General features: G+C 43.9%; 1 long non-coding RNA gene across 1 annotated transcript in view; it reads left to right on the forward strand.

Annotated features, from left to right (window-relative positions):
• Nucleotides 1-6,357, forward strand: part of LOC142056891 (uncharacterized) — a 33,973-nt gene extending 27,616 nt beyond the window's left edge. Inside the window, exon 3 of the long non-coding RNA XR_012660455.1 lies at nucleotides 6,151-6,357. This is a non-coding gene — a long non-coding RNA (uncharacterized LOC142056891). The remainder of the gene's footprint in view (nucleotides 1-6,150) is intronic.
• The last annotated feature ends 10,650 nt before the right edge of the window (nucleotides 6,358-17,007 follow it).

Raw genomic sequence — 17,007 nt, forward strand, 5'->3', positions numbered from 1 at the left:
TTAGTTTTAAGTTATTTTACATTCTCCAGGCAGTGCCTTTTCCCAGCGCTGCCTTGCTCCTTCCCTAAGAATTTAACTACTTTTTCATCACCCCACCGATCCTGCAAGCACCACCTAACTTCTGAGGGTCTGACCGGTTACATATCCCATACACCCCTTGGTAACTTGTTTGGTTTTGCAGTTTCCTGCTTCTGCATCAGACTGGAATAAAGCCTTGTGTGCCTTACCATTGGTATCTGTCCACTGATGTGGTTTACATAATAAAGATGTAACCTACTCCACATCATGTGCCTCAGCTACAACCTAGACCAGCAACACTACCAGATCTCCTTGCTGTCCTCCCACTCCCACGCAAATCGATCAGGTCAAGCCCCACACAGCATTTTGCAAGGGCAGAAAACCAGACTTGCTTCCTGGCTTGGCTGACAGAGCCATGCCCAAAGATGCTTCCTCTTTGATAAGTAACTATCACTGAGAATCCGTTGGTGGTTTTCAATGTTTCTGTTCCTGCCCTGGAAGTTGCCCCTCTTGAGTGTTCTGTGGTCAGGCTGTGCCTGGTGCCTGCTTACACCTTTACAGACAGCTGCTACAAAGACAGTGAGTAGCACATATGAATGAAATGGGCTCACATTTCCAACAGCTGCTTTCCAAAAAAGCCTTCTAGAGCTTCACATACAGGGAGCACTTCGTACCCAGATAGAGACAGTCCTTTTTCATCCATGCTGCGTGACAAAACTAAAGTGAACCCATCTCCATGTAGCTCAACTGTTTCATAAGAGATGACACTGCAGCCAAAAGCCCCTCCCTCCAACTGGTAGTGGACCACCTCTTAGTGATGTAAGGTACAGCACTGCTGCTAACTCCTAGGGTCTGTCTGATTAAGGCCTTCCCACCCATTTCAGGATGGGCTAATCAGCTGCTGTCACCTCCTCCACCCACAAAGATACTAAATGACATCCAGGTTAGCCATGATTCCTTACTGACATGGCATTTCTGTTCACACTTCAATTTACACACCAAGGATTATAACTTCTTCTAGCTAAAGCTTGTGGTAGTTTGCCTGGCTTGGCCCCCACAAGATATGGGAGTTTGTCTTGAAGCTACCTTTAGTGATGGATTACCAATGACCAGCCATTCAAACAGCCCAGTCCTACAGGATAGTTCTGCCTCCTGTAGCCTCTTGCTTGTCATCCAGTTTCTCCTGAAGGTCCCGTGCCCAGGAGCCCTAACCCTCCAGGAAAATTTATCGAAGTTGTCCCTGTAGTCAGGTGTATAAAAGCACATAAGCTTTAAGGCAGACACCACGCTCCACAGGCAAAAAAAAAAAAAAGCACTTGCATTTACAGAGTGAAGCCTGCAAGACAAGTTTTCCTTTAACATACCACCTGATAAGTAGAGAGCTTTAGCACTGCTGTCAGAGATCCCTGAAGCAAAGGCTATAAAGAAGTAGGATTTGGCAAGAGCTGCTGTCATCTGCAAGACTGCCTCTTTGATCCTCCTTACACTTCTGTAATCATGCCAACATCTTTGCAAAACAGAACAGAGCTGCTGCATAAAGGCAATCTCCTTCTCACTTCCTTTTTTCCTCTGATAGAATTTTTGCTGGGTGACATTTCTTTTTATACAGTAAGAAAACCCCCACACCTCCCTCTCTTCATTGCAGCGTTTCTGTTTAAGCTTATGGGAAGCCTGACTCAAGGAAGTAGCCCTGAGTAGGAGACAGGACACCGGTCTGCAGGTGAGGAGACCCTCACACTGCCAGCCATGCCTCTGAGCAGTCACGAAACTGCGTGACTGTGCATTTCCCTTGTGCTGCTGTAGACCTGGAGCTGTACAGAATCACAACTGGCTACTGCATATTTGCCTAGCACATCGCGTATAAATGGTCCCCTGAAGCAAATCAGGGTTGACTAACCCAGACTGCTCTCTGGCTTTAGGGACTGCACAAGCCATCTCCTGTAGGCCACAAAAATGAAGAATGCAGGTAAGCTGTGATACGTGATCTCCAGTGTACACGGACCAGTCCAGACAGCAGTTACTCCATGCCATGTTACAGGTATTTCCTCTGATTTCTCACTGTATTTTCAGTACAGTATTATGTTGCACAACAGCTGAAGAGTGATTAACAAAGTCAAGTAGGAAATTTTGTCCTGAAGAGTCAGCCATTGCCAAGACCTGACTCTTATGCCAAAAGCTGTGGCAAAAGTCCAGGAAGTGTCTTCTAGGGGCTCACATTCATGTACTGCCAGTATCAGCCTTTCAGAGTGCAGTCATCGAAGATATCAGTCAAACAACATAAATAGAAATTGAGGAGGTTTCCCCCTCTAGTACTCTTCTGATTTCTGAGCCCTGAAGGTAAGCGTCAGCCACAGTTCTGAATATTTTTGCCTTGTTCTTTTTAATAAGGTAACTATGATTTTTCCTATCAGTGTATTAACACAGAAGGTTACTCTATAAGAAAAGAACCAAGCACTGGAGGACTACACAATGATATGCTGGCAATTATGACTTAAAGCATTTTAAGTCAAAGTCACCCTTAATTCGTGTAATAGAAAACTCAGTGTACTTCATTAAAGTATATCCAATACATTAATAATTCCCTATCCATTGAAATATGTCAAGATTAACCATATAAGAGTACAAGCAGAATAGAGTCAAACAGAAATGGTGATTTTGCTTGGGACCCTTTGTACATCATAGATGAAAGCTGAGTGAGATAAAAATATACGTACAACTAGCATGCAAGCTTTCACTTGCAGTTATGATCAAACTATCAAATCCTTTTACTCCTTATGCTTCACTAGATTGTTTCTGTTTTTGAAAGGAACAAACCATGTCCAAGCTACTGAACCATACTTATCTAGAGAGCATGAAATCAGAGCTTCCCAACATGTGCCTTTACAGTTAACATCCACCACATAATTAGTACTTTCTCTAAGAACATGTACTTTTAAGTGGGAGCATCTTTGGAACCTCTGAATAGGTATTTTTAGCTTCAAAAACAATTTGGACACTCAAAGCACTGTCTTTATTCTGTGTTGGTACAGCAGCCAGTGCAATGGGTCTTTGTTCACAACCAGAGCTCCTGTAAACTGCCACAGTTATTTGTTTTTTAAGAAAAAACTCACCCAGTGTCATATACCAGAATGGGAATAGTGTCCTTTAGAGGATCTTGCCTTTTGCATGATTCGTGATTATTTCCTTCTTAGGGACAAACAGAGCCCTTTCTTTTACTGATACTTTAGATAAAAGGTGCTGTGTAGAAGGGATGCAGTCTTAGGCTCCCTTTCACTTGATGCCTGCAGTACAGTTCAGTATTTCAATGCAAGCAGTTGCTAGCATCTTCTTTAACAGAATTGGAGAGTGAGAGCAAGTGAAGTACGGTGTTCATTGTAAACATGGCGTGAATTCATTGACCCAAGGCAGCAGGCCAGGTCCAAAAGTTATCATCTTGCATTTCATCTTGAATATTAGGCTTCCATGAGTATCTGTATTTAACAGGTTTGTCCCCTGCTTGTATATCTTATTCTTTGTGTAGTCATTTGTACCAGCGCAGAGAAACATGAAAATTCATCTGCACTAGAGTGGTAACATCTCACACGCACTCACTTAACCCTTCTGTCCTACATATTCATCAGTCCTTTTCTTTCTCTCTTTCTCAATTTACATATAAGATGACATTTCAGACAAGAGAGCAAGTGAAAAGATCATTATTCTCTGCAGCAGAAGCGCCAGATTCTCCATTGCTTTCCACCATACTTAATTGTGCCGTGGAAGTCATTTGGCTTTACTGTAACACCAGAGGAGCACAAAGCAGCCCAAGTGCTTTGTGCCCCCTCTTTGAGCTGGTGGAAATTACAGCACAAGGTCTAGTGGAAGGTCAGGCTTGTGGTACATAATCCTTAAGCGAGAAACTAATACCATTGACTGGACTGCAAGAAACATGCTCTCTGAATGTCAAACAATAAAAAAACTCAGCACAGAAAAACTTACTCAGGACCTCTGATCTATGGGACACAGTTTTCCAGTTTTCCCCTCAATCTTTCACTGACTTACACACTGCATCACCTTTTCCTGTTTGTTTCAACAGCATTAGCAGACTCCCTCAGCTACCCTCAGCTCATCTCCCTTGCAACAGAGAATAAAGTCTTGAATGCCAAGACAGGAGTTGCTCTTTCTTGCACAGACATTACTGTCTTTAGTTCCAAATGCAGTTTTAGCTAAGTAATTTAAGTGGAAAATCAGATAAAATCTAGGCCAGATTGACATGGAGATCGTGTTGATCATTATTGAACAACATAACAGTAAGCAGGCAAAGAGGAAGCAGAGCTGCTTTTCTTTCACCCTATGCTGCATGTAAAAGACAGCCCAAGTAATTTTTGACTAATGGGAATCTCTACGGCAAAATTTAAAACCTAATGCAATTGTATTGTTGCGATGATCTTCAAACCTATCTTGTGATACCAGAGGGAGGCAAAGCTAAATCTTCCATTCACTTTAGGAATGCAAAAACGTCCCACCAAAATTAAGGGAGAGCTTTGAAGTATTTAAAAAGGACAAACTTTTTATGCAGTGCTTCCCAGGGATGCCTGACACCCCCGGTAGAAATACTAAGGCTTAGGACAGGGCTAGTCAAATTGTTTCTTCTGACAAATTTTGTCTAAAAAGCCTTTCCTGTTTTTTGACCTGTGTTGTGACGCAACTGATCATTTCCAAGCTGCAGGTATTCAGTTTCATTAAGGCATAAACAAAAATATTTCTGCTGCAAAGCGGTTTAAGAGGTTGGGAGGGAAAGCTGGGGTCACATCTCTTCTCTGCAAAACACAGCCTTACTTTTAACCAAGTGCTTTTTCATCAGAACTGCTCTGATTCCACTCACTGGTTTAGCCCTCATTTATTCAGCTGCCCATTCTTTCAAGCTCAGAGTTATATTAAGATATATGTTCAGTTACCTTCACACAATACATATTACATGAGATCCTGTCTGACTAAAACAGAGCTCATGGGTTTAACCATCCTGTCATTTCTTTCACTCCCAAGCAGATTCTTCACTTTGAGCCATTTCGGCGTTATTAACTATGTGCCTCTTCATTGCCCCATTATGGAAGGAAAATATAGGTGAACTGTGCTCTCAACATATTTCAGCATTCCAATGATCTAATACACATCATTATCAACAGATTATTTCTTGTTTTGATCCTCACAACCTGAAGCATGTCTTCAACAGTCCAGAAACAGTCTTACTGTGTGAAGATCTATGCAGTAGCTTAATGCTAAACACGCATTAATGACCACGGCGATACTGGAAAATGAAAGCCTTTCCTAGCTCACCAGCACCCAAACATGCTTTGAGCAAGTACTCCCCTGGCACTGTACAGCAGCTCACGTCAGTGCAGCACTGCAGGCTGAATGACAGAGGGCTTGATTTCAGACAGGTGGCAGAGGTGGGAAGCCAGAAATCTTCCAGGCATAACTCCCATTAACTTCTGCACCCATTTCCAAAGGGAACTGTCATTTCCCTGCTGGTGAGTTTTCATGTGGGGTATTGCTGACAAGCCATCTAAGCATCCAGCCAATCCTGCTCACACAACCAGTTCTATGATCAACAGGGAGAGAACAGGAGCTAGGCCTGAAAAGGTTTTTGGCCTCCTGATGTGCTTAGATTATGATTTAATGCTGAAAAGTTGGCATGGCAACCAAATGCTTGGCAACAAAACGTTACGGCCAAGGAACAAGACCAGAAGAGGGCCAAGCAAAAGCACTGCCCAACTCTTCCAGAGCCAGGTCTGTGTCCTACATACAATTCTTGTCAGAGCTTCTGTAGCAGCGAGTATTACATCAGAAGGAAGCGTTATTAATAAACTAGGCAGGTCTGCAATAAGTGAACAGCAAATTTCTCCAAAATACTTGAAATGGAGCATGGAGCCTGGTGCCTCATTCAGGCTCCTTTTGCTCAATCCACTGATTGCCACACGTTGCCAGGAGACAGCCTTGCTCCACACGAGGACTCGCCACTAACCGCCATTGTGCTCGCTCTCTGTGTCCCCCCCCTCCTTGTCCTGCTCTTTCTCCCCTCAATGACAAGCGCCTGGCAATGCCCTGTTTCTCAGTTCTGACACAATTACCTCTTATTTTGTAATTTTTCAAAAGGTTATTGCTTTTTCTACAATGATCAACCGAACAAAATTCCCAAACCGCACAACTGCAGACTCGCAACATACAGGCTGGAAAAGGGATGTGAGTACCTTAAAGGATCGGGCTGACCTAAAGGGAAATTAGTGAAGTACACTGTGAAGGACCTGTGTCAGACGGATCAAAGATTACTCGTTCGCTGCCTGAGCACTGTGTCTGCATCTCCTGAAGTCTGAGACTTCAAGCCTGGGCGCCTGGTTAATGCAACAAGCTACGTGGGCCTCATTTGTGCTGGGAACTTTTTATAATCCATTAAAGCATACCCTTGGTTATTTAAACGCTCCTAGGCTTTTGTTTCATCACATAGAGCTTCAAAAACCTCACTTGCCTTTGGATATTGGCAAGCTTAGTCCCATGCACAACACAAAATACGCCATTCATTCTTCAGCCTTCATGAAGTGCTTTTCTTATACCCCTAAAGGAAACTTGTTGGATATAGGCTCAGTATGAGCCAATACAGTGTCACCTTCCCAAGTCTGCTGGCGCCAGTGCCCATCTTTTACTTCTGAAAGCTGGGCTGTTAAGCAGATAAGTGAAGTTAAAGGCTAATCAGTTCCAGGGTTGGTGTGCCAAGTACGGTGAGCCAAAGATCAGTTTTATGCTGCCACTTGGCATCATCTTCCATGGTCCAAACAAACTGAAAGGTGGCAGCTGAGGAGGAGACCACTGTTGTAGCAGATACCTCAGCACTGAAAGGCTCTAAGAAAATAGTGCAGCTGAGGCATGACTAGAGAACAGAGTGCTTCAGCTTTCTCCAGGATCTTGGAAAGCACACAGAGAATGAGCGAGGATTTTAATGCTCCGTTTGCAGGGACTTAACCACACAGCCTGTCCCTGCACATATGGGGAGGGCAATTCCTTTACATGTTATTCTCAGTGCTGTGTCCAGATTGAGGGATCAAGTCATCTGGTCTTCCCCTGGAAGAGAAGCCCCTCATTGTCTGCGATTAAACTAAATTGAGCATCCAGTCTCCATCACCCCCAATAGTTCTTTTTCTCATTCCAGCATCCCTGCTCCCTGTCCTACACTTCACTACTCCCTGACCAACTCTTTCCCCCCCCTTGCGTCATAGTTTTCCAGATGCTCCTAGACACTCACCAGCTCTTCCCCCTTCATGTCACTCAACCTGGACAAACCAATACAAAGAAAATAGTTTTAATTAAGTGTACAAGCTAATTACACTGATTTATTTCATTTAACCAGAATTTCACTGCTCTGTTTTCAATTCACTCTGGCACCATGGGACACATTCCCCTCGTTCTTCCCTCCCATGGCTAGGAGCAGTGGCAAACGACTTACACATTGTTACTGTTTTTAGACTCCACAGTTGAAACCGACATTGGAAAATACAGCATCAACCTCACTGCTTCCAGCTTTCACAATCAGAACAGAGTAGCTGTGTTGTGAGCCAAGAGCGATGAGGCACAGGAATGGGTTTTCTATCAGCAACCTCGGCTCTGTGCCTTACTAGCTGAAGATAAATGCTCTCGATGTTCCCTTATGCAAAATCAAAGGGGAATTTCAGACTACTCAGGCAGCAAAGTAACTGCCCAACATGCTAGACGAGACAGTGGGCAGCAGAACAGTGCTGCAGTGCATGTAGAATGAAGGAGCATGGGTAGCACCAAGCTGCTAATCACACCCTCTCTCACCACCCAGTCCTCATGACTGCATTAGTAACCCAATTAGCTATGCTCATAAGCCTCACTAGGATAGCTGTTTTGTTGGTAGAGCTCTATGAGGTTATTGTAGCTGGTCCCAACTCATCTGAAGTTGTTTGCCAGCTCCACTCTTTCTAATATGTGGAGCTACATACTGAAGTCTCTCAGACCCACCAGAGCCATACCATAGCCTCAGCACAGACAACCTGCAGGTCTTCCAGTGCATGGAAGGGTTATGTTTGCCTGTCACTGCCTGCCCATCCCTCTCCTTTTGTCATTGATTAAAGATACAAGCCACACACTGACCAGCACATGGACAGCCAGTAAAGTAAGTGCAAGGAGGTTCACAAGCACACACACACACAGCTGAGGCTTTGTTCCAGTCATGTTTACTCGCAAGGCAAACAGTTAGGCATTGTTTCTGTCTGACAAATTGTAACTGTCCAGCTAGGAGAGATCTAGTTCCAGCTGGTTAGAGCTGTTTTCATTACTTACCTCCTCCCCTTCCCTTTTCAGTAACTTACCAATCCAGCTTATGCAGGGACAAAAACAAAAAGTAAAAGCTGCCCATTGGCTTCCTTCACACTTTCAGTTGACACTGACCTAACCAAAGTCCCTACCTCGACTGCCAGCAGGGATGACATCCTTCTGAAGCATGGCTTGAAAGGTGAACTGACACTTGACAGGCATCTCTAAGATGTTAAGGTTCTTCATGTTTGTTAACATCAGGAGCAGTCAAGAGAGAGACCATTCCATAGACCCCACTGAAGTGTTCTCAGCTTGTCAGACACTGGAGAACAAAGGACATTTGAGAGTGTTGGAGCACAGCCACAGGAACCTCAGAGCTATTTACTATGTAATTATTTTTTTGCCTTCTATAGCACCGGCTGCAGCAGGTACTGATCATCCACTGTACAACACAAAATGCCACGCACAAACTCTTAACGCCAGTCTCAGAAAATGAGTACAAGCGTTCTATCGCCAGAACAAAGCCACTCATTTTCAATTAGAACACACACAGAGAAGTAATACCAGAATGCCACTGAGTGTTTGTCTTAGAACCTCTTTACATCGAATAAATGACATTACTTCTTTTAAGACAACTTGCTTCTTCAGAATGACATTAAGGCTGTATCACAGCAGAAGAAACACCTGTCTCAAGGAGCTGCTAGCCTTCACAGAGAAGAAGTGGCAGAATCAGACCCGTGTTAAGTGACATACGATCTGTTATAGATCTGCAAAGAGAATCCAATGGTCCTAGGAATACAGAACCAAATAAATTCCTTGTTCCTCAAGACATCGGTATCACGTGAAGTCCATCCAAACAGATGCCTGTTAGCCTCACTGTTCTGTCAAGAAGGTGTTGTCACAGCCCTTTCTCCACCTTGGGCATCCTTCCTATGAATGACAGTGTATTCTCCTTTGAGGGCTCTGAATTCAACCATCAGCTGCCACTAGCATCTGTAGATAATGGGACTGCAGCAAGGACAGAGTTCACCCAGGCAAACCGCAACTGTGATCCAAAGTACACTAAGCAACACTCTTCTTCCTGTTGCCCACCATGGGACTTGGGCCCTGTAATAGCAGCCAAAAACAAGAGTATTGGGGAAAGTGTGAGGACATGGAACATGACTAGAGACAATTATTTCTTTCTTCTATATGGGAGGTGGAGACCTAAGCACAACGGTACGGCAATCAGTTCCAGCTATCTGGGTGACCAAAGGCAGATCCAGAGTCCTGAGGGTTCAGACAGCCCGTGCCACTACCAGAGCAAAGCAACTCTAATTTTCCACCTAATCTTATCTGTGCTATAGAGCATTTTGAAACTGTTTACTTTTTCAGTTTTTTCCCTCCTGTTCTTTACCTAGTGCTGAAATGCCTCCAAATAGCCAAAAACACAAAGCATAATTTTAAGCTGAACTTGTAACATCATCCAGAACCCTGACCTTTGACTCCTGACCAAACAGTAGGACTAGAAGCTAGGTGCACAGTTCACATCCATATAATTTGTGCTTACATATGTGGTTCAAGCAATGCATTTTAAGGACTATAGAACACATCACAAAATCCAAATATAAGAAGCAGAACATGAGGCCCAACATTCTTCCTTTATTAACCCCACCATCAGTAAACAAACCAAGTCTGAGACAGCAGTGTTAACAGTTCTACTGTGTTGCATTTAACATGCTGCTTTAAACTTTTTAGCATGACAACCTTGTGTGCAAGAACTCAGAGCTGGGTGACCCAGACATTTTCCTTGTGGGCACTGGTGAAGGAAGGCATGCTGAGCTTCAGTTTTGTGAGGTTAGCTCGTACCAGCAGGTCTCATGACTGCCCCTCTCGCTTGCTCCCCCAGTTACTAAGAATTCTATAGTTAAACTTCACTTTATCTGAAGGGAGGAAGTTACTGCCAGATGCAGAGAGTCAGGAAGGACAGCAGCCTATTGCACAGAGTAATAGCTTCAGAGGAACAGTCATTTTCCCATGCAGATGGGAAAACAAGACTGTTAACCACTCGAGCACCTTGCCACTAATTCATACAGTACTGGACTCACTGCTTCAGCAAACTGGAAGGGAAGGTCTTTCCCCTTACAAATGAAAGGGGAAAAGTAAACTATGGAAGCTCTTTCATAGCCTGGGCTGTCAAATATTAGAAGCTTTTTAATTAGAGGTTCTGAGGCAGAGATTCTGTACCTTGCACTGCAGCAGGTATCCAGCCTTTCCCTCTGCTCTTGATTATCCAAATAACCTTGGCTGCTTGTGCTTAGTGATTAGCCCAGAACACAATGCCCAAGAGAACTGATAGCTGCCAGTCCAGTTCAGCTGTCAAAGGTCAAGGCAGCTAGAGAAAGCACTGTATGCTCAAGAGTCAATCACACAATTGTTTCAAGAGTCACTTGGGCTATCTTTGGAGGGCACTTGAAAAGATAAGCTCATCTCAAAGAACATAGATAACCAGGACATTCTCTTTTCAAACATCCTTTTTTGCTCAAGTAGGAGGTCTGAGGGAAAATGATGGCACCTCCCATATTAGGCTGCCACGTCCTGAATGTTATTTGTCTTAGTTATACAACTATGGCAATGAAGCACACAATCCCTATGCTCAGAGTCACCTGCCCAGATGGTAGCTTCAGATGTATGCCATGTCTCTTCCTGGATAATGTCTTAACCTAGATGAGGCACCTTTCTGTGGCCTTTTCCCTTTTTGAAGGGAAAAGGACGACTTTACGTATTTCTCTGAGAATTTGCCTTGATTATGTGAGTTGAGTAATACTCATTTCAACAACACATTACCTTTCCTTGGTCATGAAGGCAAGATCCCACTGATATTCCTTCAGAAAATAATTCAATAGAGAACTAGTAAGATACTTGCCTTTCTTGGTTGATTGTCACTCCCAAAGTAATTTTTGATATTATAGTGCAAGTTTGACACTAGAATATTGATCATCCATACATGAAGAAACAACAGACCTTTAACAAACCTAATGAGACAGTCCCTGAAAAAATATCACTTCCATTCTGGTATAAAGCAATGCCTGCTGAGCTTAGCTACTGAAGAGTCTGCTCATCCAGAGCCCGTAGCAATGAAAATTAAAAAAAAAGACAAGAAATTGCTGCTGTGAAGAGACCCTAGCACAGAGGAAGGCAAGAGCCAGTGGCCCCTATCACTTCCCACTACATTTTGGATCAGATTTGCAGATTCTCTGGTCAGAGCACTAGTGCTGGGCAGACTGCTTGACCTCTGCAAACTGCTGTACACACACAGAGGCTCAGCCTTGCAACAGACCTTTGCACATGCCCAGTGCATCCAAGCAGACACTTGTCATCAGTGCACAGCATGCCTAGTGTCACTTGCATATCAGAAGCACTGCAAAGGATTTAACAAGCCAAAGAACAGGAGACCTGTTTTCTCAGAGGTAATGTTCTCTCCCTGACATCATCGAAAGAATCCACCGCAATCTTAGGATACTTAAGGAAGAGCACCGTAACACATGTCTACAAGTGATGCTGCTCCAAGACCCATTTTGTCTTCCAGTAAAAGAGCCATCCCCAGGAGCAGCATGGATATAGCCTCTAACATGTTAAGGGTGGCAGCATCACAAAACTACAAAGGTAGACAGAACCTTCTTGGTTCAGCTGCTAAGCACAAAATGTAGAACAACAAAAAAAGAAAAAACAGTAAAGCCTTCAAGCCTTCCAGTGATTATCCCCCCATTAACCACTTCTCCTCTGGAGGGCTGAAACAAGCAAACAGATTCAAGGGCAAGTGCTTCACGAAGCCAGAAGCCCAGTCTCCCTTTACTGAAAATTAAAGTGGTTTGCTCTATTCCAGCATAGTATAAGCCAGGCTCTTGGCTGGCAGGCAGCCAGAGCTGGCTCTTGTGTAATAACTGAAGGAAGTAGATTGTGATCTTGTTTACAAATAGTGCCCATCTGAATTTGGGGATGGTGACCTCAAACCTCAGAAGCCAGGAGGACTTGAAATATCCCTAAGGGTGCAACATGCTGCATGTATCCCAGCCCAGGCCTTTGCCCCATCTTCTTACATCTGCTGCTTTATGGGGGAGAGTTACAGTTCATAGTTTGCAAGGTCATAGTATTTTTCTAATGCTCTAGGATTAAAGTCCTCCAGGACTTGCTCACTTTAAGGAAGCAAGGCCCAGCAACTCAGTCTTTACACAACCAACAACTTGCACTTGGCCAGCCTCTACAGAGGCCTTATATCTGCATATCCTGATAAGATAAGGACACATCAAAGGTGTTACTAACTCCCCGATTGCCTCTCTGTGCTCCTTTAACTCTGTCCCTGCAGCACTGTTACTTTGAAGTACAAGTCATTTGCTCCCTATTTACATAAGTCCTTCAGGGAAATCTCTACCTTGTTAAGTACAGTCTAGCTCTCCCTATGCCGGAGATAAGTTACAGCACAAGCCCTACCTGGAGTACTGGAGAAAACAGCATGCCATAATCATTTATCAGCATTAACAACCTCCCTGCTCTGAGACACAAGTCACCCCGTGGCTTGGGTGTCACCTCACTAATCTCTTGGTGCAATGCTCCTTCCAATAGATTGACTGTCTAAATCAGGGCCATAGTAAAGCCTGAGCCAATATCTGTGTTAGTACTTATGTTCTCTAGGGTTTTCTATTCATTACGGTTTTTTATTACCTCTGCTGAAGGCCACCTTCCTCATCCCTTCACGAAGAACAGAACGCTAGACACAAACAACCTTCAGCTGCTTTAGTGCCAAGTCCAGCAGCTCCCAAGCACTCAGCACCAGTCAGTTAAACAAAATCTCCTCAGTTCAGGAACAAACCCAGATGCCTTCTGCAGGTTCTGCTAAAGGGATAGCAGGTAGCAGCTACCATCAGTAATGAAACTGGTAGCCCTAATTAGATTTGCCCCTAAAATGAACACAGGATCCTTAGGGTTATAGTAATGAGATACCCTTGCTTACACAACTTAAGGTTTTAATGGAGCAATTTTCAGTTAGAAATATAACCAAAATACAGGCCAGCAAACATACTAGTTCAGAACCAACTGCACTAGGCATCAGTGCTACAATGCAGTCTGAAGGCATTGCACAAGCTTAGATCTACATACAAGAAGAGGTTACACAGATACCTTGCAGGAGAAGAGAGTCAAGTCACAGACATGATGTCCCATGAGCAAACTCACCACAAACAAAGTAAAGAGTAGGAAAACTGCTCACTTTCCTTTGCCCCTTTATGTCGTTCATGGGTCAGATCTAGGGTCCTGACTGATCCTTGCTCTGGAGGAAAACAGGCATTTGAAGAGGTACTCACACAATTATACTGAGAGTTACAGTAATGTTGGCTGCTTGTTTGGCATGCCAGATGTAAAGGAGTAGAAACCTTTACACATCCCATTTGGATGTTAAAACCAAACAGTGTCACTTCCATAGTCTGTTCCTCACAGACTCCATCTATGGTGAAAAGCTTTCTTCGCTAATGCAAAGTGGATCTGAACTGGACTGCATCACTGATCAGTGGTAGTGCAGCACACCTGTAATTCCTAGTCACACCTTCTCTTGTTCCTGAGGCTCTCAGCCCTTAGCACAAAATCCCTTTCATTCCTCCCTTTATACCAGCTTGTTTGATGTCCCATGTGCTATTTCATACACATTAGAAATTTGTTGTTGTTTAGCCAGCAACTCAGCCCCAAACAGCCATTCACTCACTCCCCAACCAGTGAAGTAAGAGAGAGAAACTGATGGTAAGTGAGAAAGCTCATGGCTTGAGATAAAAACAGTTTAATAATAAAAAAAAAAAACCAATAACAATGCAATGAAAAAAGAAAATAAAGAGAAAGAAACAAACCCCAGGGCAAGGATGAAAGAACAATCAAGACAAACACCACAAAAACCCCAACTACTCATCACACAAGACAACCACTCCCTAAACCACAACAAGCCCATGTCTCAACTGCCCCAGTTAATATACTGGCCATGGCATCACATGATATGGAATGAACATCCCATTGGCCAGTTGGGGTCAGCTGTCCTGGCTGTGGCCCCGCCCCTCCCAGCCTCTTACCCAGGTGGCAGAGCCTGGGTAGCTGGGCAAGTCCATGCCTAGTATAGGGGCTACTTAGCGGCACTTAGCCGCTACTTAATAGCAACTAAAGCATCAATGTACCATTGGCACTTTACCTGCTACAGTGAAGAAAATTGACTCTATCCCAGCCAAAACCATCACAAAAGTCTTTGGCAGGGTGCTTGGGCTAAATCACATGCAGCTGTAGCCAAAGTTAAGCCATCCCTCAGCAGAGTTGGGGCTCCATCCTGCAGGTAACCACCATCCTTGAGCCATAGAGTCAAGCAGAGCAGCAGAGTCATTTTGCAACTGTAAGATACTGTTTTGTTACGCTTTCTAGACAGGACGTGGCTAAACAAAGTGATCTGCACAACCTCAGATGGCAGAGCTGGTGGCAGTCTCTTGCTCACACAGGTTAGCACGTTATGTGTCATCCCGTGGTGTGTAAACTTTATTATTCTAAAAGTAAAGTCACCCAATTAAGAACAATGCCTTAATCGAGGGCAAAGAGTGTTTCATGCTTTGTGAACTCAGAGTCTCTTTGTATACCTGCACCCAACAGACACAAACACCTGCTTGTCCCAGCAAGTCTTCTTTATAACAATACATTTCCCTTATCAAATGACATATCTGGAAAAAATGGCTTGGCAATGAAACGATAAAATCTACTCAAAGCCACAGAAGATTTTTATTTTCATGCTTTGAAACCACCTTGATATTCAACAATGCAGAGAATTCAGTGTTTGAGATGGTTATTTTTTGGGTGATGGAAAGGGTGTTGCAATTCTCTTCATGCAGTGAGCACACTGACACTAGAGGTGCAAAAAGCAAGAGCCATTCCAGACAGGGAAGGGAAGGGGGGGGGCAGTGCGAAGCATGGAGGCAGACCACGTAGGCAAAACAGGAAGCTCTGGCTGAAGAGGAAATGCTTCAGTGCTCTCTTAAAAACAGTTTTCTATGAAACCCCAGGCAGCTAGAGAGAGGTGAAAGTAAGCCAGCTTTCTGCTGATTCAGCAACCTAAAGCTCATGTTCTGCAGCATATGGACTACTGCACCTTTCCCAAAAAGAGGGGCACAGCCTACAGCAGCTTGCACTACTGCTGTACAAGGAGCTGGAGTGAGGAACCAGCCTCCTGACAGCAAGCCCTGAGCACGCACACTTTCATTTAATGTGTGCACTCTGCATGTGTCATTTCAGGTTGTGGCTAGAAAGAGATGGGGCTTGGTCATAATCCTTCAGTAGCATATGCTCTTCCACGTATTTGGAAGCAGCTTGTCCAATAAGATAGGCTACATCATGCAGCATCACTTTCAATCTCTGTTTGGCTGTTAGGATACTATTCGGGGGCTTGCTGTACAGCGGCCGCCTCAAAAGCCTCAGCTGACACTTCACTTCAGATGGGTTTCCCCAGGACACTCAGAAAGAGTCTTGTGACATAGATGAGCTAAAATAAAATGGATTAATTGGATCACAGTGAACCAATGGGATCACAATGAACCAGTTTGGACATTCCCATTTAGAAATAAAGTACCATTTATTTGTGTTACCTTGTTTTGGTGCATGTGTATGTAGAGAGGAAGCAGACTCCCTTTTAAGGGTTAGGAGACTAAAAGTGTGAGCAATAAAGAAAGGTCAGAAGTGTCTAGTGTGTACAGATAAGAGCAACCCTTGTCTATCAGGTTGTTATGTGAAATGAGATACCTCACAGATATCACTAATGCCTTGGCATGGTGGCAGCCACGCAGCTCTTTCCTGCTGTGAATTAAAATCCTTACAGACATTTAGCCTTTTCAGACACAGCCTTTCTCCAAGCGTTCATGGGTACTTCCCGTGAATGAATGACAGGATGAGGATCAATAAGCACTATTCTTCCTAACTCAGACATCTCATGAAATAATGGAAACTTCATGCACCTCAGTTGCAACTTTCCATCTGTCCATTTAGTTTGTTAAATGCCAGGAGATGTCTTGTGCAAAAGCAAGTCAGCTCCTTAAAGACAATTTAGATAATCCCATGATAGCTGGAACAACAAACAGGCAGAATTTCCAAGTACAAAGGTGGCCCTGTAGTCAACATCTCCAAAGTTGAAAGACTGTTTGTTTCATGCAGTCAACATAACCTCTGAGTTTTCTCAGAAGCCAATGTAAAGGGGACCTCACTCCAACCTCCATTTTGTAGAGGGTAAATCTTTTTCGCCTAATGTGTGGGGCTCCTCCAAGACGGAGAGTAGTTGTTGTAAGAAAGACAAACCCAAACACACATGCAGACAGATGCGTGCATGATCTACCCAACCGGCTTTTGTTGCTGTGGAGGTTCAGCAAAGTCTGTTATCCATGTTGCTGAGTAGTCTTTTTTTTTTTTCCTACTAATGGTGAAAGGCAGCTTTCAGTTCACCATCAACAGTGATCTCAAACTGACAGGCCAGCGAAACATTGCATAAACCACAAAAGAGTTTGCTTTCCTTGGCAGCATGCCCATTTCTGTCATATTAATGCTCGGCCAACAGCTATTGTCCTTGACAAGTGACTCTGCACCGGCAGAACAGGATTCACTGCAAAAAATTCTTCCCGTGTGCTACATTGCTAACATCTTCTT

This window comes from Phalacrocorax aristotelis, chromosome 4 (genome assembly GCF_949628215.1).
Source record: "Phalacrocorax aristotelis chromosome 4, bGulAri2.1, whole genome shotgun sequence".
In the NCBI taxonomy this organism is placed as follows: Eukaryota; Metazoa; Chordata; class Aves; order Suliformes; family Phalacrocoracidae; genus Phalacrocorax; species Phalacrocorax aristotelis.